Source organism: Equus quagga, chromosome 3 (assembly GCF_021613505.1).
Source record: "Equus quagga isolate Etosha38 chromosome 3, UCLA_HA_Equagga_1.0, whole genome shotgun sequence".
NCBI lineage: Eukaryota > Metazoa > Chordata > Mammalia > Perissodactyla > Equidae > Equus > Equus quagga.
This window is the reverse complement of record NC_060269.1, coordinates 60,629,187-60,657,140: the sequence shown is the minus strand read 5'-3', so window position 1 is coordinate 60,657,140 and position 27,954 is coordinate 60,629,187. Positions and strand designations below refer to the sequence as shown.

Genomic DNA, 27,954 nt, shown 5'->3' with positions numbered 1-27,954 from the left:
CCTCAGCATGGCCTGATGAGTGGTGCTAGGTCCCTTCCCAGGATCCAAACCAGCGAAACCCTGGGCTGCCGAAGCGGAGCACATGAACTTGACCAGCTGGCCACAGGGCCGGCCCCTAAATAATCTTTTTTGAGACTTCCAAAATTTGTCCTAATCTTGACACTACCCAATTTCTCCCAAAGAATCCAACAAACCCTTGTCAAAGTGTACAGGCTCAAAACAATTCCTTCACACCTTCAGTCAGAAAGGTGCAGTGGTGCTTCATTTAGTCTTTGAAATCAATCACACGGGTGTCTTAGATATCTCTGCTTAGATATCTCCACCGCACATTGTTTAACTGTGGGTCACACTAATCATCATCATCTCAACTAACATTTATATAGTTTGTAGTTTATAAATACTTTCTAATTCTGTTGTGCAATGAATATAATCCTCATGAAAATCCTGGAAGTTAAGCATTTATTATCATCCCCATTTTTAAATGGGAAAACTTTATTTTATTTATATTTACGGAGACATTTTCCCTACGAGGAGGGATTCAGAGGAACTAGGTGTCTTTTTCAACAGCAGCACAGCAGGTGAGCGAGGAAACCAGGTCTTAAACAGGGTCTTCTGATTCTGCATCCTGTGCTTTTTCATCTCCACACACCCCTGATTTAAAAATAAAAAAAAATAAGTTAGTAATACATAATCTTTGCCGAAAAATTGGAAAGTATGGATTAGGAAAAAGAAAACAATGTAAATCACCAGGTGTATCATGACCAAAAACAACCACTGTTAAAATATTGGAATTAACTGTGTCTCCTTCCAGACATTTCCCAACACAAATAGATAACATAGATATATGCATAAATAACTGTTCTTTCTGCACATTCTATAGTCACCACACTTTAGCTGAAGAGAGCTTTCCAAAATAGCTATCTGATCATGTAATTCTCTTGATTAAAACTCTTCAAAGATATCCCATTTTTCTGAAGATAAAACCCAAAATCCTTACCATGACTGATACAGCCACGAACTAGCCCGTGTTTATCTCTCCAGGTTCATCTTGATCCAATCTTCTCCCACTTTACTCTGCTCTCCAGCCACATTGACCGTCTTTCATCTTTGTTACTCCCATTAACAAAAATGGTATCTCATTTATGTTTTAATTTGCATTTACATGGATTATTAGTGAAGTTTAACTTTTTTCAGGTTAATTGGCAATTTTTATTTCCTTTTTGTGGGAAATGTCTTTTCATATCCTTCATCTAATTTTCTACTGGAGCTTTGTCTTATTCTTATTGATTTGTAAGAACTTTCTATATATTAAAAATGTTGACTCTTGTCTGACATGTAAGTTTCAAATAACTTCTTCCAATGTCTCATAGTAATTTTTGCCATACAGAGTTTTAAATTTTTATCCAGTTAAATCTGTAAATGTTTTCCTTATAGTTTTTACCTTCAGTATCACGCGTAGAATGGTCTTTCCTACCCCGAAATTACATAAATGTTCAGTATATTTTTTCTACAAATGTTATGGTTTCTTTTTTTTTTTGCTGGGAAATATTCACCTGAGCTAACATGTGTTTCCAATCTTCCTCTTTTTTTCCCTCCCAAAACCCCAGTGCACAATTGTGTATTCTAGTTGTAAGTCCTTCTAGTTCTTCTATGTGAGCTGCTGCCACAGCATGGCTACTGACAGATGGATGGTGTGGTTCCATGCCTGGGAAACAAACCCAGGCCAATGGAGCAGAACACACTGAACTTTAACCATGAGGCCATCAGGGCTGGCTTTTTTTCCATCTTTTTTTTTAATTATATATTTGATCCAACTAAAATTTATTTATTTACACAGTATGAGATAACATTTCTCATTATACTTTGTTTGCAAATGGTTAGCCAGTTGTCCAAACCCTATTTATTGAGTAATCTGTTTTTTCTGAAATGCCACATTTATAATGTAGTAAATTCCTATGTGTATTTCTGGACTACCTATTCCTGTTCCATTAATCCGTCTACATATTATTTCTTCAATGCCACATTGCTTTGATTATAGCTTCATAATATATTTTAATATTTGGTGGTCAAGTTCTCTATGATTACTCTTCTTTCATTGTTTCAAACAAATTTTAAGGTAAATTTGTGAAATACTAAAAAATATCAATGTATGTTTCAATATTGAAGCTTCCCATCTAAGACAACACTGTGCTTCTCCTTTTATTCTACCGTTTTTTTCTCCCTCAATAGAGTCTAAATTTTTGATGAGGCCTCCACTCTGCATTGTCACTGAAGACCACATAGGAAGCCAGGACTCACAACTTCACCCAGTAGTAATGAGGCAACAATACTGTCTGCTGGGATGGTGTCAGAGGAAGCCCAACGGAGTCAGGACTTTCACCACCACACATTGATAACAAAGCCACCCTTCTTCTTGTGGTGTAAGTGGAGGCCACATGGAAAGTTGTAACAAGACACCTCTGATGATCCAGACAGGACAGCATTAGTAGAGGAGTAGTGGGAAGGCTGAACTCCCAGTAGTGTCAGAAATCTACTATAACAAAAGATTTAAGTAAAATCCAATCTTTTAATATAGTGTGGAAAATGTCAAGATTTCAACTGAAAATCACTCATTATACTGAGAACCAGGAAAAACTCAACTTGATAAGGAAAGACAATCAACAAGATGACACAGATGTTAGAATTATCTGACAAAGATTGTATAGCAGCCATAAAAGAAAAGCTTCAACAAGCAATTACAAACACACTTGAAACAAATGAAAAAGCAGAAACTCTTAGCAAGGAAAGAGAAGAGAAGATAAAGAAGAACCAACAGGAAATTTTTGGACTATAAAATACATTAACAAAAATTAAAAATTCTGTAGATGGGCTCAATAGCAGAATGGAGAGCACTGAGATAAGACTCAGTGAACTTGAAAAGAGCGGAGAAGAGGGCAAGGCTGAAAAAGTATTCAACAACAACCACAAAAAGATTGAAAATTTCCAAATTTGGCAAAAGACATAAACTTAGAGATTCAAAAAGCTGAGTGAACCTCAAACAGGATAAATCTAAAGAAACTCATGACAAAATTCATCATAGTCAAAGTATGGAAAAACAAAGACAGAGAAAAAAAATCTTGACAGTAGTGAGAGAAAAACAGCAGCTCACCTATGGGGAAGAAACAATTGGAATGACAGTAGATTTCTCAGGAGAAACCATGGAGGCCAAAAAAATGTGGCATAACAGTTTCTAAGTGATAAAGGAAAAAAATTGTCTCCTCGGAATTCTATATCCAGCAAAAATATCTATGAGGAATGAGGGTAAATCAATGCATTCTCAGATGAAGGAAAACTAAGAGAATTTGTTGCCAAAGACCTATTTTAAAATAATGGCTAAAAAATGTTCTCTAAACAGAAAAGAAATGGTAAAAGAAGGAATTTTAGAACATCAGGATGGAAGAAAGAACAACATAAATAGGAAAATATGAGTAAATACAATAGATCTTCCTTCTCTTCTGGAGTTTTTAAAATTATACTTGGCAGTTGAAGCAACAATTATAACACTGATGTGGTTCTCAATGTATGTAGACATGACATTGTACGTTACTTAATGTATGTAAGATACAATGTGGAGAGAGTAAAGGAACATAAAGGGAAGTAAGTTTTCTATATTTCACTCAAACTAGTAAAATGTTGGTACCAGTAGACAGTGATGATTTATGTACATATAATGTAATATCTATGCATCCACTAAAAAAGCTGTACAAAGAGATACATTCAAAAACACCATAGGAACACCATCAACCAAGAGGATATAATCAACAGCTGTACAACACTCCACCCAACAACAGCAAAATGCACATTTTTTTCAAATGTCCATGGAACCAATATAGACTATATCCTGGGTTATAAGACAAACGTCAGCAAATTTAAACGAATTGACAACATCCAGAGTGTGTTCTCCCACCACAATGAAATCAAACAAGAAATAACAGCAGAAGAATAAATGGAAAAATCTCTACATGCTTGGAAACTAAACAACGCACTTCTAAATAATCCACAGTTCAAAGAGGAAGTCTCAAGGAAAATCACAAAAAACATTGAACTGAATGAAAATGAAAAGTACAACGTTAAAAAAAATTGAGGGACATACTAAAGAAGTGCTGAGAAGGAAATTTATGACACTAAATGCTTATATTAGAAAAGAGGAAAAGTCTCAAACCAAAAATCTAAGCTCCCACCTCAAGAAGGTAGAAAAATAAGAGCAAAATAAATCCAATCAAGTAGAAAGAAGGAAACAATAAAAGCAAGAGTAAATATCAATGAAATCAAAAATAGAAAAATAATAGAAAAAAACAATGAAACGAAAAGCTGGTTCTTTGAAAAGATCAGTAAAATTGACAAAACTCTATCAAAACTGAAAATTTAAAAGAGAGAGAAAATACAAATTACCGAGATCAGAAATGAAACAAAGATATCGTTGCAGACCCTGCAGACAGCAAAGAATCACAAGGGAACACTATGATCAATTCTACACATGCGAGTTTGACAACGTAAATGAAATGGACGAGGTCCTCAAAAAGTGCAAACTACTGCAACTTACTTAATATGAAATAGACCACTTGAATTGGCTATAACTCTTTAAAAAATTGAATTTGTAATTCAAATTTCCAAAAAAGAAATATCCAGGCCCAGATGATTTTATTGAAGAATTCTACCAAATGTTATGAATATGAAGAAATAGGACCAATTCTACACAATCTCTTCCAGAAAATAGAAATGAAGGGAATATTTCCCAATGCATTTTATGAGCCTAGTATTACTCTGATACCAAAACAAGACTGAGAAATACACCAAATAACACTACAGACTAATATCTCTCATTTATATAGATGCAAAATCCTTAACAAAATGTTAGCAAATAGAAAACAGCAATATATAAAAAGAACTATACACCATGACTAGTGAGATTTTTTTCCAGGGATGCAAATATAGTTCCATATTTGAAAATCAATCAATGTAATCCACTATACTAATAGGCTAAAGAAAGGAAGAATAAAAGCACACCTATTTGCAGATGACATGATTATCTACATAGACAACCCCTAGGAATCTACCAAAAAAACTTCTAGAACCTGGCATTCAGCAAGGTTACAGGATACAAGATCAACAGTCAGCTACAGTTTTGTATACTAGCCATGAACATGCGGAAACTGAAATTAAAAGTACAATACTACTTACACTTGAGCAAGAAAATTAAATATTTAAGAGTAAGTCTAATAAAACATGTATACGACTGTACACTAAAAATTACAAAACATTGGTGAAAGAAATCAAAGAAGATTTAAATAAATGGAGAGACATATCATGTCCTTGGATTGGGAGACTCAACAGAGTAAAGATGTCAATTCTCCCAAAATTCATATAGAGGTTTAATGCAATTCCTGTGAAAGTCTCAGTAAGACTTTTTGTAGCTGCAGATAAGATTATTTTAAACTTTATGTAGAAAGGTAAAATAAGTAGAATAGCTAAAATAATTCTGAAAAAGCAGAGTAAAGTGGGAGGAATCACTCTACCTGATTTCGAGATTTAACATATAGCTATAATAACCAAGACTGTGTAGTATGGGACTAGCAGAGAAATAGACGCAAAAATCAATGGACTAGAATGGAGAACCCGGAAATGGACTCACACGAGTACAGCCAGCTGATTTTTGACAAAGGTGCAAAAGCAATTCGATGGAGAAAGTACAGTCTTTTCAACAAATGGTGCTGGAGAAAACGGATATCTATATTTAAAACAAATAAATAAACTTTGAACCAAACTCATACTTTATACAAAACTAACTCAAAATGGCTACAGATTTAAATGTAAAATGTATAGGTATAAAACTTTTAGGAGAAAACACAAGAGAAAATCTTCAGAACCCAGGGCCTGGTGAAGCTTTTTTAGACATGACACTGAAAGTATGATCCATAATGTTTGGTGAAGGATAAAAACTAGACTATTGGTGGTGAGCACGATGCAGTCTATACAGAAACTGATCCATAATAATGTACACCTGAAATTACAATTATTACAATGCTATAAACCAATATGACCTCAATAAAATTTTAAAAATATGATCCTTAAAAGAAAAACCAATAAATTGGACTTCATAAAAATTAAAAATTTCTCTCTGTGAAAGACTTTCTTAAGAAGATTAAAAGATAAGTTAGAGACAAAACCTGCAAACTACATATCTGACAGAAGATTCATGTCTAGAATATATAAAGAACTCTCAAAGCTCAACAGTGAAAAAAACAACTCATTTAGAAAATGGGCAAAAGACATGAAGAGACATTTCACCGAAGAGGAAATACACATGGCAAATAAGCATACGAAAAGATTTTCAACATCACTAGCTGTCCTGGAAATGCAAATTAAGAGGATGATAAATATCACTGCACACCTATCAGAATAGCTAAAATAAAAAATAATGACAATACCAAATGCAGGCAAAGATGCAGAAAAACTAGATCTCTCACACATTGCTGACGGAATGTAAAATGGTACCACCATGCTGGAAGATGGTTAGGCAGTTTCTCGCAAAACTAAACATATACTTACCATATGACCCAGTAATCACACTCCTGAGCATTTGTCCCAGAGACATGAAAACGTATGTCCACACAAAAACCTGTACACAATTAGTTTTAGCAATTTCATTTGTAATAGCCAAGAAATGGAAACAACAAAAATGTCCCTCAATAGCTTAATGGTTAAATATACAGTGGTGCCTCCGTACCATGGGATTCTACTCAGCAATGAAAAGAAATGGTCTAAAGATGCATGCAACAACTTGGATGGATCTCAAGGAAGTTATCCTGATTTTTAAAAAGCCAATCTCACAAGGTCACGTACAGTATGATTCTGTTTATGTAACAGTCTCAAAATAACTAAATTACAAAAATGGAGGAAATTGGTGGTTACCAGGGATTAGGGATGTTGGGAGGGAGAGAGATGGGTGTGACTCTAAAGGACAAAGGGGGATCTTTGTGATGAAGGAATAGTTCCGTATTTTGACTGCAGTGGTGGTTACATGAATCTATATACGATAAAATGATATAGAACTATATACACACACTGCATCATGCCAATTTCCTGGTTTTGATACTGTACTATAATTATGTAAGGTGTGATCATTGACAGAAACTGGGTAAAGAGTCCATGGAATCTCTGTGCTGTCTTTGCATCTTCCTGTGTATATGTATATATATTTGCACATATATGCAAATCCGTGGTAAATTAGCAGCCAAGAGACTTTCCTATGAGTAAAGCCTGTAAAGGGAGATAATTCGGCTGTTGTCAGTCTTTTCCTCACATTTTAATGACATATGGATGATGGTCAGGGATGAGAACAGTAATTGCACCTTCTTCCTTTTAAAACACGTGATATCAAAGGAAGGCTTGATTATTTAGAATTTGATATAAATTGTCAAACTGTAAGAAGAGAGGAGAATCAGTTTATTCAAGTCCACAGTCTCCTCATTTATAGGGGCCAATCAGTGTGTGCAGCCCTGTGTTACTACTCTTTCATTGGAAGTGTCTAAAATAATTCAGATTGGCTGAATAAAGGCATAATTGACCTTAGAGGGTCAAAATATGTCATCAGGGTCCTCATTACCCAGCAGGCTCTCTCCCACGTGTGAAGCCTGAAGACACACATCCTACAGACTTTGGAACCCCAATAGACAGAGGGCTTTTTCATCATTAGCCCCAGCTGGAAAGTCTCAGGAAAATTCCGAGTGCATCTTCAAATTGGACAACTTGGGACCCTCGTTCCAATAAGCCATGAGGAACAGATGTACCAAAGGAAAGAGATTCCTCCACTTGAAGAAGGTAGGAGAGAGGCCAAGTGCTGGGACCAGCCCTCCAAAAAAGTCCTCTCCACTCTTAAAAGGGAAATTGCCACATGATCCCTGACCCTGCAAACCTTGTGTTCCAAAAGAAGAAACAAGACAGACCCAAACGCACAATTTATATACAAATATCAAGAGATAGGAGATGCAAATATGCACACATTGAACCTCTAGTTTATGAAAAGACATTGATCTCAACAGGACGTTAGCAAAGTGTGAAGAATGAAATCCTGAACTGGTCCCTGAAGTGACTGGAGGGCCAGGAATCTAGCGTGGGGAGACTCCCAGAAGCACTTTCAAAGAGGGAGAGTATTTTGCCTCTTGGACACACAAGGTTAACAGGAGGGTCAAAAGGGAGCACAGCTTTGAACACGTGGTAAACTCTACACAACTGGCTGTTGGCATTATTTAGCAGAGAGCATGAGGAGCATATCCGGAACCTGAGGAGAGGCACAACGAGCGTTCCAAGCCAGCTGGCACAGCGAGACGAATGTCAGGGTTGAAGCTAAAAGACCTGAGTTCAGAGCCCTTCTGTGAAATTAGATAAAAGGATATGAGAAAATGCACACCAATGCTCAATGTAGTCCTGGTCCCCAATGATAACTTGAACAACAGTCGCCGTTCAGAGGGACAGTCCTGATTCACCAGGTCAATGCGCAGAACAAGAGGAGCAAGTGTGACCAAGTTGGAGGTGCAGACCCAGAAGATCAAGCTAGAACCGAGTTAGACTAACAAGACCCCATCTATGGAATCAAATCACATTGCAGCCCAAGTGATGGAAATATTCTGGATTTAGATAGTGCTGATGGTTGCACAGGCTTGTGAATATACTAAAAACCACCGAACTGTACATTTTAAAAGAGTGAATTATATTCCAATGTTTTTAAAAAATTGAAGCCTGACAGGCTGGAGGAGAGAGAAAGGTCAGAACAAGGCTGAAACGCAGAGTTAAGTCAGAATCTGGCCCAGCAGGCCACATGTTTTCAAATTGTCCTCACCTCTGCCCAAGCCACAAGGACTTCAGGTAATTCTAGAATCAACGAGCTCTTCTGGAGACTCAGGCCCAAAGAAAGTGCCCACCCTCACCAGGAGTTAGTCACCTTAGGGCCTCCTGGTCCCAAGGGCATGCTCTTACAAGCAGTAATGTCACCAGAATGGGAGGAGCTGCCTGCCAAGAATGGCACAGCCATGAGCTCCTGGGTCTGGAGGGGTTTGTGGACCTCTGGCCAACATATCTGGCAGCTGCCCACAGATTTCCTGCCCTGGACAGGGGTGACATAGGTAGCCAGAGCAGGATCACTGGACTGAACACCAGGCTGCTATTCGGCCCACGGCTAATAGTATTAATAATAGCTTTACTTATTTCTTTTAGTAACAAGCATCACACTTAGTGATTCCCGTCTCATTTAAGCTTCACGGTAACCCTATAAGATAAGAACTATTATAATGCCCATTTTACAGATTTGAAAATTGACACTTAAAGATGTTAATTAATTTGCCTACACAAGAGGAAGAAATGCAATTTCTGAGGATTGACTCTTAATCACATGTTAATGGCAAACATCCCAGAAAAAGGACAGTCTTCAGATAGAAAGTCAGAGTTTAAGAATTATCTGGTGAGGGAGGGGCAGGTGGTGAGAAAGAGTGTCACTTTCTACTTTCTACAGTACTTCGAATTTTAGCGGTGAATATGTAACACTTCGATAATAAAAACCAGTAAAAAGTGTGCGTGTGTGTGTGTGTACGTCTGCTTAAAGAACAGGGAGCGCAGACCTAAAACAGGTGGTCCTACAAAGTCTCTCTCTGGCCCTCTCCCTGGCGTGGATTTTGAGTGAATTTTAGAGAGTTCCGGCTGATTTTATCAGTGCTTACATCGCCCTCATGATCTCGGGGGCATACCCTCCGACTAAATGGAAGAAGCGTGGAGCATATACAACAACCAGCCTTCGCTGACAAGCACACTAAGGTGTAGCTGGCAGGTGGCTTTGCCAACTACACCCAAAGTGCACCTGGATGCCCTGGGCAGTGAGGGGCCGAGGGCTCCCATCCCTCCCAGGAAAGGCTGGCACTGGCCTGGGCTGGATCCACAGAGCCCCAAACTAGGCCTCAGGACAGCAGAGTTTCAGGTTCCCCAAAATATGTAAAAGATCTGGAAAGTTTGAGACCACAGAAGATGAAAACAGGCTTCCCTCTACCTCACAAAAAATTTCATAAATGTATGGAGAAATGGAAATATGTGAAGTTTCTTAATGTTCCCATGATTATTTTTAACATTTCAATTTCTGAACACAAAATGTGCTACCTATGACTTGTGTTTCTTTCCTTGACATTGCTGGCCCCAACAGTGATGCTGTGAGACCCCCAGATTCTTGTGGTCACGTGTAGAAGACTGAGGCAAGATGTCCGAGCTGAAATTTGAATACAGGTGCTCTGGTTACCGCACCTTGATGCCAGGAGTTATCGCCTTGATCTTATAATAAAGAAGTGAGTGATCTCTCTACACCAATGTAATTTCCAAGAGAACCTCATCTTCCACCTTCTTCCCTATCAAAAAATCATTCTCGTTTACAACACTTCAGCAGGCAGGGCAATCTGTTCCTATAGAACCCCAGTTGGGATAAGTGGATGTTGCTGCTTCCAGTTCTTTGTTACTTAGAATGATGGAGACCTCCTGTCCAAATTTTAGATCAAAACTCCATAAGGGGTAGAAAACAGTATGGTGGTTCCTCAAAAAATTAAACATAGACTGGTCTATATGACCCAGCAATTCCACTTCTAGGTATATACCCAAAAGAACTGAAAGCAGGAACTAGAGTAGATATTTGCACACCTATGTTCACAGCAGCATTACTCACAATAACCAAAATGTCCATCCACAGATGAATGGTAAACAAAAGTGGTATACATGTACAATGGAATATTATTCAGCCATAAAAAGGAAGGAGATTCTGACACATGCTACAACATGGATGAACCTTGAGGACATTATGCTAAGTGAAATAAGCCAGTCACAAAAGGACAAATACTATATGATTCCTCTTATATGGGGTACTTAGAATAGTCAAAATCACAGAGGCAGAAAATAGAATGGTGGGTGCCAGGGGCTGAGGGGAGGAAAAATGGGGAGTTGTTGCTTCACGGGGACAGAGTTTCAGTTGGGAAGATGAAAAAAGTGCTAGCAATGGATTGTGGCAATGGCTGCACAGCAATGTGAATGTACTTAGCGCCACTGAACTGTACATTTAAAAATGATTAAGACGGTAAATTTTATGTTTTATCTATTTTACCATAATAGTTTTTTAAAACTCCATAAAGGGAAGCTACATGGGAACAAGCCAGTCCTCTGGCGAAAACAACAAACCCCTCTGGAGAACGAAGGCGTGGCCCGTGCTTCTACACCGATGTCTTGTACTGTTCAGCTCACTCTTCAGGAATTTTAATGATCTGACACCACGGGGAGTTTTACACTAAAATCTTCCTGTGACATAGTTTCTGCAATTTATTTGGCAGAGGAAGAGTGCAAAGACAGATAACAATAATAGACACCTTATTCATCACTTACAAAAATATTCATAACTAAAAATTCTTGGAAAGGAAAAATACTCATTTTTCCCGAATGTTTTCCCCTTTTTCCCAGGCCTTCATCTCTCTAGTTCCTGTGCCACCATATGTTTGCTCTTTGATTTCTGGTAATCACTCACCTTTTCTGTTTCAGTTTCCTGGTCTATGTTTGGAAATAAGTAATAATTTGTACTTTGTCTCCTCCCCTTGCAGAGACTGTTGTAAGGATTCCGGTAGACTGGGAAGTGGGAGATAGGTTAAAACATCAAAGCATTGTGTTTATTCTTATTATTAAGAACTGCCTTGGGGAGATGCTGACTCCACAGGCAAGACTTACCCTAACAGTGCTAGGCATGAGAAGAGAGAATTCCTCAGCAGGCCTGTCAAGAGTCATCTGCTTCTCCCGGCTCCTCAAATCATGCCACAGCTGCCGCTCCCTGTTTCTTTCTGTGTGCCTGGCACGGCCCCGCAACCCTGGGTCATGTGGGGGGCAGGGAAGCGTGGCGGCCAGTAGAGCTGTACATCCATGCCATGTAGAAGGATGGGCTCCCTATCACCGGGAGTATTCAAACAGGGTATGGATAATCACCTGGCAGGGGATTCCTGCTCCGGGCAGGAGATTGGAATTTGAGGTCTCTTCCAATTCTAAGAATCCATTGATTTCTTTATTCCTGGATTAGGAATCAGTTGATCTGGAACCCAACATGGCTCCAACCCTTCCTTGCTGTGTGACTGGACCACAGGCACATTCCTAACCTCTCTGAGCTCAATTGTCTCCATTATATCTTATTATTATATAATCTGCCTGCTGCTCCTCTGGTGAGAAGCCCAGAAAATGCTACACGAGCAAGTGCCTTGAAAATCAGTTATTTTTTATTGCCATACTAGGAAGAGTAGTACTGCCATTACTATTATTTCTACCCTCAGAGGACACTTGCACAACCTAAACAAATACCACAGAGCAGGCATCCTCACTCATCAGAAAGGCAGGTCTAGTGCCTGAGACTTGGGGCAAAGATGCCGTGAAGTCAGCGTTTCTCCCCATGAGCAATGACTCCTTAGGTTTGTTTCCTGTCAACCTCAGGCCCTTCTGAGTGACCTTTCAGACGGATCTCTGGAAGCTTGTGAATGTTGATTTTTTTAAAAAATGTCCAACAGGGTTGCATTCCCTAGCAGGGCTTCCTTCCACTTGTACACATACCAAAAAAAAAGGGCTTGCTGAATTAATGAACCACTTCTCTTATCTATTTTTCCTGTTATCTAATTCCGAGGGGAAAGCTGGGAGCTCTGAGGGAGCTGGGAGACGCAGCTCACAAGCCTCCCTCCCACCCGCTGAGAACAGCCTGGAATCCCCGGGACTGAGGAACTAAGACTGTCCCTGAGAGTTTGCCTCGCTCCGGTGTGAGGAGCCACTGGGACATCGCTCCCACCGTGGGTGAGTCCCCTCCTGGCCCTCCTGGTGACCCCTCTGTGAGGGCAGAGAGGGAGATGCACTGAGGGAGCCCAGGAGCCGCAGGGCTGGAGGCATAGAAGGTCGGTGGGGATCGCGCTGAATATCAGACTGCGGGAGAAGGGAGGTGGGGAGAGAGGGGAGGGAAAGCACTAGCCAGTGTGTGACGGAGGATGTGCAAGAGGCTCTCAGACCTTTGGGAACAGGAAGAAAGGATGAGATTCTTCCCAGGCCAAGCCACACAGGCAAGCCTTCCTTTCCCACTTCCTCTCTCTGGTTCATTTTCTCTCTGTTTCTCTTTCTCACAATTGGGTGACATTATAGCTTCTGTATTTCCCGGTTCAGCTTCCCACTCCAACAATCAGACATCAACGGGGATGGTCAGCCTCTCAAGAAAAAACAGATAAATACACACCACACAAAAAAACAAACGCATCTGACCAGGTGCCCCTGGGCCTCTTGCCTCTGCTCCCTCCAACACACTCAGATCGCATGGCTTTCCCCCGGTGCCTGCTGCCGGCATTCTGTCTTGAGAACCCCCTTGGAAAGCTTGAGAGACCCCCTTCCTGACCCATGCCAGACCTGCCTGGTATGCTCTCCAGGCAGAAAGGCTCACCGGTGTTTCCTGTTGGGTTCACTGGTGAGTCGGTAAATAGGCCTCAGGGCGGCCAGGAGCTGATACTTTTCTTGGCCTATTCACAGGCCAAGCGTCAGCCAGGCTTGGTGTGGCCTTTAATGGTTCATTTTTTCTGGAGACAGACGTGTGACGGGAAGGGAGGTGGGGGTGGGTCTCGCAGGTGTACCACAGTAACTGCGCCTTCCTTCCCCGAGCCCACTGCGTGTTTGAAGAGCTTGGTTGCGTGTGCTTTTACACACAGGTCAAAATTACCTCTGCTTCCTATAAATCCAGAGTTTGGGCAAATGAGCTTTTAATCTTATTTGTAACTGAGAAAAGGGCTGAGTCCAGAAGAAAAGGAGAGACAAAGGTGAAGACAGAGGGGCATCTTTGAGAAGACACGGGTAGAGAAGGATGAGACCCTGAGCTCAGAGGGAAGCATTGCTTAACGACCGCGGCTGGGAGAGTCTGAACCCAGCGGGGCTGTATGTGCGTCCTCTGCTTGCTCAAACGTTGAAAACAGACAATGGCACATTTTAACTCTTGTAGCCTCAGGAGGACTAAGTGCATGCCCTTCTGGAATTGGGTGGGATTTAGTGCAAAGTCTCAGTGTCTGTGCACTTACTACAAATATTAGCTCTGCAAAGCAGAGAATGGAAAATTGTTCCCTCTGGTCAGTTTCCTCTCCGGCAGCCCTGCCGGCTCCCAGCGGGGTGAATTCACAATTGTCTCCAACCTTACAGAATCTGCTTTACCTATCTTTCCCCTGCCTAACTTTGGTTCCCGTACCCCTCCTCATTTTCTCCCAGTGCCGAGGTTCTCACTCCTCTGCATGTTCTCCAAAGTTAAGAGAAATTGAGAAGTTTTCAGCAGGACAAAATCCGGGAAGTGCTGATCTGAACTGAGGGAAAACCTTACTGTGAAAGCCTGCTAGATTCCCATGATTTATCATCACAGAATTGGTTTGGCTTATTTGTTAGTACTAAGTGGCGTAAGTGTTTTGTTTCTGCTAGTCTGATTTGGATAAATCAGCCTAGAGTAAAAGGATATTTGAAAGTCCCACTTTTTGAATTTCTTTTTCCAGAATTCATTAGAGTTCATTTTGAGCAACATAGAGGTTTCCTCTTTCTCTAAACAATTTGCCTCTAGTGATTTTGCCTTGGCCAGTTCAATTGGCGGGGTGGGGGGAATTCTTCAAGGAGGTTTTGCCCTGGCTGGTATCGAGGAAACATTAATAAGTTGCTCTTTATCCCTGCCCTATTTCTCAAGCCCTATGAAATATCCATTTCAAATGACTTTCTAATGCCTTGTTATATTTGCCAAGTGATTTATAGGATGGAAAACTATAGTTTGCATGTGTAAGTCCAGAGATGTTTCAGGGCCGGGACAACAGAGAGGAGGGGATTGGCTGCGGCAGCCTAGAGACTGAAGAAATTGAAGCGATCAATCTTCAACTGTCTAAACACAGCACCAAGTGGAGATTCGAGACAATTATCCGAATAATTGGGGGGGAGGGAGGCACTTTCACCTGCATTATCTAGATAAAGGAGTAGCCCAGGAAAATGTCCGTGGCCCTGAAGGCCTTGCCTGGGTTTTCTCCACAATCATGCGAATGCTGGCGATTTTTCTGTCCATTCTCCGAGCGGAGTCGGGGATGCGGCAGGAAGGAGAGTTTGCTGGAAAAGCTTAAAAGGGGTTCCCGCCGCGCCACAGTGGGGAAGGGGGCGTGCGCCGCTGGATGCCCCCGCTGGTCTGATAAAGCCCCGGGGCCCATCTAAGGTCAATAAACCAGGCGGCGTCAAGCTCTGGCGGAGGGTCGGAAAGGACAGGGGCGGGAAGGGAAGAGAGCAGTATTAAGGCTGTCGGCGACATGAAAAGGAACCGAGGACGGATGAGTTCCAAATCCGGGCGCCGGCCTCGGGCGCGCGGGCCTGAGCTCTGGGCGGCGGAGCCGGGCGCGCAGCCCGGGAGAGGGAGCCGGAGCGGGCAGGCTGGGTGGGGTCCCCGCGGGCAGCCCGGCGGGAGTAACGGCAACCTTAAAAGTGTCCCGGGGAGAGCTCAATGGGCCAGGTCCTGGGCGAACAGTCCTAACCCTGCCGAGAGTTTGGAGAAGAGAACGAAAGTCACATTTTTTTAAAGCACGGAGGAAGGGGAATGGAGACAAGCTTCAGGGACCCCTCAAAGAGGCAGAGAATTGTCCCAAAATAAGAAAAGTTAGGAAGAGGAAAACAGTAGTAATAATCAGTGACCAATTTTAATCCCTTTGTAAGGCGCTTAGAAGTTTACAAATTCATGTTACATCGAGGTGTCGCTTCTCCTACTCCTCGCGAAACCAGAAGAAAGAAACATTGAGAGAGGTTACTCTGCCCGAAGTTACATCGCCGGGGCTCCCGCACAGGGGCTCAAACCGGTTGCTAAACAACTCCTCATCAGAGAGCTTCCCTGGAGAGAGCCCCAGTGAGATGGATGCAGCGCGCGCGGAAACTGGGCGGTGGAAGCCTGAAACAACGCTGCTCTCCCATAGGGTGCTTTGGGCCTTTGAACGTCTGAATCTCCGGTCCCTGCGGCTGAGCTGTCAGTGCCAAGCCCGCGTGGCCAGGTGGGGACGAGGTGGTGGTGATGGAGAGGGCTCCTTCAGCAACCGGAGGCTCGGAGGACCCCCGCCAACCGGCGCGACAACGAACCGTGGAACCAGAGGATCCTTGCAAATAAACAATCAGACCTCTTGAGGTCTTTGCCACGTCCCGCCCTCGGCCCACGAGACCACGGAGCTCCCTCTCATCATTTCTATTGCTGGCAAGGGCAAGGCTGGATTAGTTTGATGACATTTTAACCAATATGGCGCTATGTGGGCCAGGTCACCTCGGACCGGTGTTGCGCCCTCGGTCTTCAGGGTCGCGTCTCCGGCCTCAGGATTCCGGCGGGGCTGAGCGTCCACAGCGCAGGGCTGGTGGGCGAGAAAGCCCAGGCCGCAGGCAGTAGAGTCCGAACTGAGGCCTGGGCCTGGCGCTACTCAGAACACTTCCAGGGTCGCCCTCTACGCTGAGGACCCCTTTGGGGAGTTCAGAACCCGCGGGATGCTGGATGCACGGACGGCCGGAGGTGCCAAGGAGAAGACAGGCAGAGCTTCCGCCCGCCGTCTGCGACCCCCTCACCACGGGCACAGAGGGGACTCTGGACCTGCTCGCGCCAGCGCCGCTGCCCCATGGTCAGGCCAGCGAGGCGCGTAGCGAAGCACTGTCCCCCATGGCATCTTTCCATTCGCGACCGCCTACGTGAGGTCCCTAAATAGGCCAAGAATCACCGTAGGAGTTTCATCAAAGCGGTTATTCTTACATATACGCACACACCACCGCCGCCCCCCCCCCCCACCTCCCAGTTAGGCTGTCCTGCACCTCAATATCCCCGTACAGAGAGACACCTAGGGTTACAGCCAACCCCCGACCCCAGTCCATAAGGCGCTGGATCAATCCTTTCTTGGATCGGGTTTCGAGGGTTATTGAGGGGCATAGATGGCAACCCGGGGTCGCGGGCTTAGCAGTCACGGAGACTGGATTCGGGGAGTTTCCCTCAGCCCCGTTGGAAGAGTCTTAGTATTGCAGGCATGGTCCCCTGCCGGCGTGGAGGCTGGAGGCAGAGATTTCGCGCAGCTTCTGGAATTGGGACTTGCGGAGCAGCAACAGGATTCGGAGGCCTGGGCCCGCTGAGGTTCTGGGGAAGGACGCTGTCTTTAATCACTTCTCAGCCCGCGCCCCAAACTCGACAATTCCACAGTACGCCTCCTCCTGGTCTTAGAAAAAACCCCTGGCGGACCCTTTCAACACCCTATGTCGCTAAACCCGGGGGCAGTAGCTGCTGTCCCCGCGCAAATGCCCGCAGCAGGGGGCCACTGTCCAGGCGCCGGGTGCGGCCTTCACCAGGGTCGGCGCTGGGCGCGAGCTGAAATGGCTGCCGCTTTTTCTTTAGCTACTGAGACGTGTTGTTACTCCCTCATCCACTCTCCGTTCTCAGGGATTTCTTTATTCGTTTAGTATTGTCCTAACTTGTTTTCTGCTTTCCCTTGTTAATCTTTCTTTCTCTCTCCGTTTCTCGTTCCCCTCTTTCTAATTCAGCTCCAGAGTTTCCTTTTCTTGCTCAATCAAAATCCTTTCCCCTTACTCTGTCCTTTATCTGTGTAACTCGCTCTTCTTTTCTACCTGTGAGCCTTTCTATTTCGCCGCGGTTCTTGGCCGGCTGCAGACCCTGCTGATTTTAGTGACCGGGATGGTCCCAGACACACACCCCACCTTTGAATTCCCTCTGCGTCTAGCTTAGTCTTTTTCCATCCCAACCCAAGACCCGTACCCCTCATAATAGATTCGTTTTTATTAACTCGGATGTACTGCTTGCACGCAGAAGTTACTCGATAAAATGTCTTGTTCAATGAATCAGAAGCCTTCTTGTTGGCGAATTATTTTAATTTCTGAATATTAAACCACATAGTAGCTGTTTTGCTTGCCCTTAAGACATTTCTTAAATTTCCACCTCTAAATAAATAGTGCACTACAAAACCACTTTCCAACAGCTAGGTGGATGTCTGACAAGATTGATTCACTCAAAATCGTGGTGCAGGGTTTTTGTTTTTGATGTTGGGGAAACGTGTGACACTGAGCCAGGTAACTTGGCCTGCTACACCGTTTATTAGGACTTTTCACTAACTCCAACGATTTAACAGGAAATTGATATGGTATAAATAGATAACTTTTTGTTGTTCACCAGCTAAGATTTTATTTGCTTTCTGTTATATCACAGTAGTTCTATCGTAATAATGATAGAACAATTAGTCTCTCCTTGTAGATAAACAATGATGTTGAGGGTTTTTTATTTGTTTTATGTGGAATTTGTTGTTAGAGCATACGTGAAAATTTTATTTTCCATAACATGCTGATAGTAGATCCTTTTTGCTTTCAGAAAATGACTGGAGACCAAAATAAAATAGCTCATAAGAAAAAAAAAGTTTATTTCTTTAAGAAACTTAGAGAAAACTTCAAAGAAAATTTTCTTTAAGAAACAAGATCTTTAACAGGTAAAAACTTGACCATGGGGAATTTATAGCGGAGGTCAGAAAGTCAGTTTTGCTTCCTCCTCAATGATTCAAGAACAACAAAAAATTAGGAAAGATGCGACCCTACCAGTCAGTAGCCCCTGTTGGTGCAAAAGCATCTCTCGAGTTAAGGGGGTGGGGTCGGCAAAGTGTTCTAGCTTCTCGAAGGCTAGAATTCAGCGGATGGTCGCTAGCGATCTCATGGGATACCTGCTGCGTTAAATGCTGCGGGAGTGCGGGCAGGATTTAGCGTTTAGGGCAAGTTCGGCGAGGAGGCGCTAGGTGGAAACAGCCCTGGGGCCTCAGCGTCTTTCTGCTCTCTCTGCCCTTAGCCTCCCAGGCTTCGCGCGGGGCTGTCTTAGAAAGCTCTCAGCCTGGTGGCCGCTCGGGTTTGCTCCAGCCGCGATAACGGAGGGGCTCGCTATCTAATCTGGACAGCAGCATGAACAATCCATTAGACCTCGGCATTTATCCGGGGCGGGGGAGGAGGGAGGGACGCGGCCTGGCCTGCCCCACCCGGCCCTGGGAGGCGCGGAGCTGCCCTATTGGCGGCGGGGGGATTAATGAAACAGTTTTCTGTGGACTCAAAGCTCACCACTGGGTAGTATGCTGACTGATGCTGGTAAATTACCATTCTACCCATTCTCAGGGTAAGGACGAATTAGAATCCCTTTGGGCTTGGCGGGGGGGGGGGGGGGGGGAGGGGGGGGGGGGTCACGTTTTCTTTTAAGACGTTTAATATATTTTACATTGTCTCATTCAAACCACTCCAATCAAAGGGCGCTGCAAGGTTCCAATTTTCAGCAGTATCCATTGGGACTCGGGACTTAAATCCATGCACCCATTCTTTCATTCATTCATTCAGCAAACATTTACAAAGCTTTACTCCGCGCCAGGCATTGTGCCTTGTACTGACAGGTTAAATTATTTGCCCAAGATGAGGACTACGCTGGCTGGCGACTAGGGCGGGACCCTCAATCAACCGTTCCAGTCCCCTGAGTCCACTTCTTCTCCGTAAGACGTACAAATGGAGACGTTGGGAGTTGGAAGGGCTCTAGAGGTTATCTGGTCCAGCCTTCCATTCAATGCAGGAATCCCCTTTCCAGAAGGCCCGCAATGAGGCCCCAGGCTCCACCCTCCTCTTGCTCGGAACGCCCTCCCGCGTGGGTTTCCCGCTGGAAAGCAGCTCCGTGGACTGGAAGGTCTTTCCCTGGGGGAAGAAGTCTCTGGCCTGCGCACCCGTGAGCTCAGCGTGCTAACCCCCTCACGCCACTGCAACCCCAAGGTGCACCACCAACCCAGCTGTGACACCTCCTCTTCAACCTTCCCCTGGGGATGGAGATGCCCAGCTTTGGGACACTAACCCCATGAAACTTGAAGGCACTGTGGGCCTTAGTCAAGCTGGCCTTCCTCTCTTGCCGCTTGCCTCAGGGATATTTGCTGCCAGGTCAAAGAAAGCGCTACAAGCGTCACCAAACGCTCTCCAGAGCCTGGATTCGAGTCCCAAGGCAAATGCCTACAGACTGGGTGACCTCCAGCAAGTTATTTCACTTCTATTTCTGGCATATTCCAGGAATAAGATGTATGAATGTGCCTTTCAATAGTTGAGGATGTCACCCTTTGCAAAGATAAAATTTCCCCTCAGAAACAATCTGAAATTATTCTCATTTGCCAGTTAAAAGCTGAAAAGCTACAAAAGGCAACTTATGGACAACAAGCTCATCGCGGAGAACGTTCTGGAAACTTTTGATCTGATGAAGAACCGAGTGTACGTTGTCCCTAGGTCAGTGTAAGAGTTTACACTCTAGTGTTAGAATAATGTAGTTTGAATCCCATCTCTACTACTTACTGGCTGTTTTATCTCACGCAAATTACTTAACCTGTCTGTGCTTCGTTTCTTATGTTTTGAAATCCTCACAAACCTTAGAGGGCAGACAGGACCTCTCCCGGTCCCTGAGATAATCTCCTTGGTGTGGTTCCTTTGGCAGGGCATCAATGTCCCCCTTGGTTTTGTTTGGCTTTGTTTCTTAATCTGTGGCTTCAAAATGCTTCAGAAATTAAATGTGTCTAATAATAAGTGGAAATTTACCTGACAAATTGATAAATGTATTTTCAAATCATCTTACCCAAAATTGAGTGCTTCTGATGGTAGTGGGAATACTGGATGCCAGCTTTCTGGAAGGCAATTTGGCAATATGTATCCAAAAGCCTACCAGTGTTTATCTTCTTTGACCCGCTTTTTCCTGTAACGAAATTTACCCTAAGGAAATAATCAGAGATTTACAAGATGCTTTACTTACCAAAATTTATGTGGACTTGACAAGGACACATCAAATATTTATTTATTGTAGTGAAAAATAGGAAATAAACTCTGAACAGTAAGAGTTTACTTACATAAGCTATGCAAAATCCACAACATAGCCATCGAAACATTTTCTATAAATATTTAATGATATGGAAATGTCTTATAACATATTTTAAACATGTTAAATAGATTTATTTAAACTATACAATATATGTTATTTAAATATATTAAAGTAGATTGCAAAACACTCCATGCAGTGTGAAACTGGGGGAGAGAGAGAGAGGAGAGAACACTCATGGTCTCAAGGGTGCTCTCTGGGTGGTGTGGTTAAGGATAGATTTTGTCTTCCTTGTTATAGCTTTCTGTATCTTCCAAATGAACTACAATGAGTTCTTGTTTCTCTGAAAGTAGAAAAAGAAATATCTTGAGAAGGGTGGGGAGGATTGATCAGATCCAGGATAGGTTTCACTTCCTAAGAGTTCATGACTATTGTACTTATGACAAATGCTTATCTGTTTTAGAGAATTCAGCTTTCAAGTCCCCAAAACTCAATGGACTCAAACTCAAAGAACGGTTCTGAACTCTTGATTCCTGGCTGGAGACATTTATAATCGGCGGGAGTGATTTTTCCACAACCAGGCTACCCCTCCCCCATTAGAAACTGTTTTCATAGCCACCCAGATTGTCCCAGAATTTCGCTTGTAACCTTGAGTGTTTCTGAAATTGAAAACAATAGTCTAAATTCTTGTAACTTTTTCTCTTCTCAAAACTCCCTTTGCTGGCAGAAGGATGTGGTGGAATGTAAGGCCAGGTGCTAGCCCAGCTGCAGATAGAAGCTGATTATTCCCAGCCTAGGAGAAGAGGAGGGCACTTGGGCAGGGGAGGGAAGACAGATTTTCAGTGGCGGCCAAAAAGCTGGAGAGGGTGTTCAGAAGGGAGGACCTCTGTGAAAGCAAGAAAGTTAACCACTAAGAATGCACCTGAAGACCTAATGGACTACAACACAAATACTAATGAATGTCACTGCCACTTTTGAAACTGAAATTGTTGTAATTTGTAAAGGAATAATAAGTAGCAGTTTATAAAGATGAAGGCTGCCTTTATAAGAGTGTGGGGTGGGGTTGGAGGGAGAGTGGTAACAAAAAGAAACAGAAAAAAAATCCCACTGTAAACTCCGGGAACTTCAAAAGATCTCATAGTGAGATTCTTAATTTAATGTAACACATTCTGGTCAACGAAAGATAAAAGTAATATTGAGCTAAAGGCCAGTTCATCGTTGTTAACTAGTAAATAAAAAACTGTAGTCTGAATTTTCCTCAAGAAAAAGGAGGAAGATTGGCAACAGATGCTAGCTCAGTGCCAATCTTCCTCATCAAAAAAAAAAAAAAGTAAGGGTTTGTACATCAAAAAAACCCCTGTAGTCTGAGTGCACTAAGGATATGGACTTGAAATAGCATTCCTATCCTCTTTGTCTAAGCTCTATACTTCTTTTCTTCTTACTTTGAGGTCAGCCTTCGGTTTTTTGTTGTTTAGTTGGTCGATTGGTTGTTGCTAAAGGTGTATGAATAGAATTTGGGCAGAACTGCAGAACTTCAGTTTTTTCTAGGCTGGAGTCAGTTCATCTCCACCCTTCTCCATCTGCAAGGCAAACAGGGCACCATATTTATCTTCACACCACATTTGCCAGCCCCCTGCAATGTATAGGCATGGTGATAGGTACTGTCTTGAAGAATGATTATCACAAGGGCACGTTCCAGACACCCACTGGGTTTTTTGCTGACTAGATTCTCTACAGCAAAGATTCTCAGCAAAAACTAGTTTCTCTGCATATGTCTCTGAAGGGAATAACTCAAAGCCTTGGGTAGACCCTATGTACCCTTGACATGGCCAGGATGCAGCCCAAAGCAAGAGATCTGAGAAGTGAGGAGAACCAGGGCTGGGAAGGGTGCATAGTTCCAATGCCTTCGAAAAACGCTTTATTTTCTACTAGGTAGGAGTTCCTAGGTCTGTGGGCAAGCAAGGTGCTGACTGGTTTTCTTATCACCATGCCATTTAGCATTCCCAGAAATGTCTCATCAGGGACAGGTTTTTCTTGACCACCTTAGACCCCAGAGAAGTATCCAAAGTGCTCAGTCTTTATATAGTTTTTAAATAATTTCCACATGTAATCAAAATAGAAGGAGAGAAATCAATCCTTTCCTTGGCCCTGCTACAAACTAGTTAAGCAAACAGTACCTCAATTGATCCCCTCATCTGTAAATTGGGGACAATGAATAACATTTATCAAAGTGCTTTCACATATATATCACATTGATCCTCACATCTCATTGCCCTCTGGGGTAATCAGTGTGGGTATTATTAGAGTATTATGCCCATTTTATAGATGAGGAAACTGGGACTCAGAGATGCTGTATTGCCAAAGATTACACCACTAGTAAGTAACAGAATAAAACTCAAAATGCCCTGCTCTGACTACCAGGTGTTGACTCCCCCACCCTCAGGGCTATGCCGAGGACTCAGGAGATAGCCCATATGAACTGATTTGTAATCGCTCTAATAGGTCTTATTAAGATCCCTTAATTTACTCATCTGAAAATCATGGAATCAAGGAATGACAGAGCTGTAAGTCTCTTAAAGCTGATCTAGGCCCCCCCCCCCCTTTCATTTTGCAGGTGAGGCCCAGGGAGGTTAAGTGATTTGCCAAAGGTCACCCCATGAGTTAGTGGAAAATGACCAATGTCATTTTAAAAAATTAGTTAAAACAACTGCCTACCAAGCCCATTTTTATGGCTTATTTTAAGCAGGTTAATAAGTATACCAGGCACAGCTTTAAACCCAACTGAGCAAATGCTGACACTAGTTTACAGATTCGGCAGATAAGTAGCAATAAGGAATTATTCATCTCTCATTTATCATCCAGCCTCTGCAAGGTGCAAGTTACAAAGTGAAGCAAATAGCAGTTTAAGAGCCCCCCCACATGTGAGATCAAAATGATACAAATGGAGTGGTTTACGAAGCCACACATTCACAATGCAGCTGTGCCTGAGCTCTCCTGAAACGTGAGCAAGTAAATAAGTGTGGGGAAATTATCTGCATTTCACAAATAGGCACATCTCTTGTTCATATTTATGCAATGATTAATTCATTCTTTTGAGTATAAAATGAGCACCTACTGTGTGCAGGGCGCCATGAGGGATACAGAGAATTATTAAATACTATTCCATCCATCCAGGACCTTTTAAACTTAATGAAGTGACAAAATAAAGCACACACTCACACACACGCACAAACACACACTCTTGAACCTGGCAGAGTCAGCAGGTGTAAAGGGCATGTGTGTGTGGGAACAGGAGGAAAGGAGAGACTGCGTGGCTGCTGGGGTAGCCACAACAAGGAGCACACTGAGGAGGTGGCCTTGCCACAAACTTGTCCCCAACAACATTTCTTTATCATGAGAACAGGGTTGGGAAACGTCACAGGCAGAAAAAAAAAACGACACAGTGAATTGATGGCCCCAATTAAGAACCGAATCTTAAAATCCTGTTTCCTCCATTTAACTCGATGTTAAATACAAACAAACTGGTGGAGAGATGGAAGGCGACTGATAGGGTGCCAACAGTGGTGACGATATTTGTCCCATATGCTGAAAATAAATAAAATTAACAGATGACTTGCTTATTTGGGAGATGAGCTCTAATGAATTCTCACGTGTTATTCAGAAGGGCTGCTTTCTTTTATTACTATTATTTTTAATTCCAGTTTGGCAATGGTGAACCTGAGGCCCAAAGTTCGGTGTCAGTCACAGAGCAGTCACCAATCCATAAGTGACTTTGCTCTCAGCTGCCCAGACAAAAGAAGCCGTGAGGCTCCTCCTGGAGCCCTACGTTCATAAAATTGAAGCATTTTCCAGTGAAAAGAGAACTTGAAAGATGTTTACTCAAAATCCTTTCCTGTGTAGATGGGGAAATGAAGGCTCAGAGAGTTCGTGTGACAGGGCGTGATCACTTAGTTTATGTGAAATTATGAGTGAATGTGTGTACTACCGATAACTACACAGGATGGCAGGCATAAACTGGGACCTCGGATCACCCTATGAAACAAGGAGAGTCAGAACAAGACCAAGTCCGGAACCCTGCCCACTATGCTGCTCCCCCACTTCGCTGCCTTATTTCCTTTACTTGGAAGGCTGGGATGTTTACGAGTCCACAGGATAGCTGGAAGTCATTCAGTCTACAAGTGTATTGTGTATCGAATGCCCTTTAGCTTGGTCTATCCTCACACTAAGAGGGGCATGGAATGACTATAGTTTTGAACATCTATGGTTCCTTAAGACCCTTCACCACATCCTCCTGCCCCCACCTGCCCCCAATCCAGGGCTGAGCCAGGGTCACTGTTTGCACCTTCCTGCAAAGGGTAGGGGGGGAGCAGTGCTAACCAGGTTCCCAGACTACCCCAGGGCTCCAGGCTGCCTTATCGCTAATCTTCTTACCCTAGTGATTGCATCAGGGTGAGGAAAGCTTGGCCTTGGGATTCAGATTTATAGAGGGGAGAGATCAGTTCCTACACCAGCATGTTGAAATGGAAGAGCAAGGTAAGACCAGGCTCCCAGCTTACCTACTCCTGGCGCTGCCATTAAATAGCTATGTGACTCTGGATAAGTCTGTAGCCCTTCCTGGGTCCTAACTGCCTCCTCTACTAAATGAGTGGATTGGATCAGAATCCTTGAGGTCTCTTGCAACTCCTGTGCTCCACGTCAGTGTTAGCATCAGAGAAATGCTGTCCCGTGACCGATAAGTGGGCTGAAGGTATCTGGGGCCATGGTCATCCCACCAATGGGTGCACTGGGGCTAAGGTGCTGGTGAGGCGTCACGTGGCATCTTCCGCATGTGAGCTTCTCTGTGTTTGCCTACCACAGAAGGGACCATGGCACGTGTCTCAGCCACCTCTCTATACTACATCTTCAGGCATAAAAGACAGAAACTTACACTGTGTAAGGACAAGTTGGAAATTCGAGTTTTCTGAATTCAGTTCTACAAACTTTTAAAAACATCTATTACACGTTAGAAACTATGGAAAATACAGAGATATCATACATGGGATTTCTGCCCTCAAGAAGACTGAAATTTGGGAGAGAGGGGTATGTAGACAGGTAGACATGTGGATAGATTAAACTGAAATACAATATGTTAAAGGCTGTGGAAACAGAGGGGGAAAGGGATTGATTCTGGGAATGGAAGTTTAAAAAAAATTTTAAGGAGGATATGTGAGAAGAAAGCTTTTTCCATTTTATGTCCCTCACAGTATCTATGCTTTGCTCATAGTGGCAGTATTTGGGTTCAAGAATCAACCTACTTGCTTGTAAATCTTGCCTCAGCCACCTATTAAGCTGGGCAAGTTACTTAATAGCTTTGTGCCTCAGTTACTTCATCTGTAAAATGGGGGCAATAGAGTAATTGTGTATACAAATGAGATAATTAATCCATGCAACATACTTGGCTCCGAGCCTGGCATATAGTAAGTGCCCAGGGTTAGCTGTTACTTGATAAACGTTTGCCTAGGAAATAGGTTGAAGTTTTCATCTGCAGTCTAAGCCTTTTATCATACACATTCAGATGGGCCTCACATTTTGCGTTCCTCGCTGAGCACACTCATCTGCAGCGAAGACTGGGTTCAGACTTAGAGGCCTGGTGTTCCCACCCTTTCACGGGGCAGGACCAAGAAGGAGCCCCGTGATATATAGAACCGTTTGAGGCACAGAATGGCACAATTTGGTGATATCCATCTGGGGAGCCTTAAAGTCACAAAATGTTGATGCAAGAAGGGGTCCAGTCTCTTCATCTTACAGACAGGAAACCCAAGCTTAGAGAAGTTGTGATTTGCCTTTGGGGGCAGTCAGGATTAGAACTCGAGACTCCTGACTTCCAGATCAGTGAGCTTCCACCGCACACCTGCTGCCTAGACCCTGCGGTCCCTGGCCTCAGCTGCGTCCTGCAGTGAGTCTCTTGGATGGCAGCAACCTGGGCTCCCTCCCTCCACTCTCTCCACTGTGCCTCAGAGAAAAAGACTTCCTGTTTTCCAGTTCTTGGGTCACATCTAAGGTAGAATTAGGGCCCTTGACCTCTCAGGGCTAGCCCTTGACTCAAGGTGTGGAAAAACCTGAGCCCCTTAGGGCTCCGTGTTGTCTCAGTGTTGACTTACTCCTTGAATTCTCATTAACTGAAAGTGCTTTGTAGGTAATATGCTCGTGATCCTCACATTAGTGTCACCAACAGAGAAGGCAGCCTTGGGGTTTCTCACCAGAAAGGCAGAGGGACTAAGGAAACTGCCCTTGTTCCGCAGTCTGTCAGGCGCTCAGATCCCTGCCCGGCAGCCTTTCCTCGCGTTCTGAAAGGGTGATGGGCAGAAAAACGACGCAAAAGCAAGATGGAGGAAGGTGGGGCACCGGGAGAAACTGAGCGAGAGGCTGAGCTGAACTAAATTTTCAAGCAGCGCAAGTGAAGTGTTTGGCTATTATAAAAGAATATCTGCTCAATTAGAAAATCAGAAACATATAAAAATGGGGGTGGGGGGAACTACCACGCTGGTACCTTACCGTCTTTCCATGTAAGTGTATTTACTTTTATCTACCCATCTTCTTATCTATCACTATATAAGAATTCTAATAAATTCAAAGGGAACGGTCACCGGCGTCCTGATCTTTCTCCTCTCACCTACGGCGTGTTGAAACTGACTCTCCTCCCTCTAAACTGGGTTGCATTTGATCCTTCTGCCCGCGGAGTCCCGCCTCGAAGGGCGCGGCCCCTTCACTTGGCGGGGTCTCCCCTCTCGTGGGGAGCGCCTCGGGCCCTGCACGCACCCCCCCCCGCCCCCCCCCCCCCCCACGGCCACCCGGGTGAAGCGGAGGGCCAGGCCGAGCTGGAGGGGGCCTCCGCAGGGAAGGTGCCGGCGCCCGGAGGAGGCCGCGGCCGAGGCCCCGAGGGAAGGGGCGCAGGCGCGCGGGGGCGGGAAGCGGGGAGGAAGCGGGACCGCGCAGCGGGCGCCAGGCCCGGGAGGCGCTTC

General features: G+C 43.8%; 1 protein-coding gene and 1 long non-coding RNA gene across 4 annotated transcripts in view; one reads left to right on the top strand and one right to left on the bottom strand.

Annotated features, from left to right (window-relative positions):
• Positions 1-451: 451 nt before the first annotated feature.
• LOC124236722 (uncharacterized) lies at positions 452-12,156 on the bottom strand. Its single transcript, XR_006887855.1, has 3 exons — positions 12,031-12,156; positions 11,779-11,915; positions 452-651 (listed from the first exon to the last, which is right to left on the bottom strand). It is a non-coding gene; the product is annotated as an uncharacterized LOC124236722 (long non-coding RNA).
• Positions 12,157-12,745: 589 nt separating this feature from the next.
• Positions 12,746-27,954, top strand: part of GATA4 (GATA binding protein 4) — a 77,696-nt gene continuing 62,487 nt past the window's right edge. The window contains exon 1 of one of the 3 annotated variants that reach the window (XM_046655694.1): positions 12,746-12,876. The gene's annotated coding sequence lies outside the window, so the exon portion shown is untranslated. The remainder of the gene's footprint in view (positions 12,877-27,954) is intronic. The other 2 variants (XM_046655695.1, XM_046655696.1) reach the window with 2 other exon arrangements.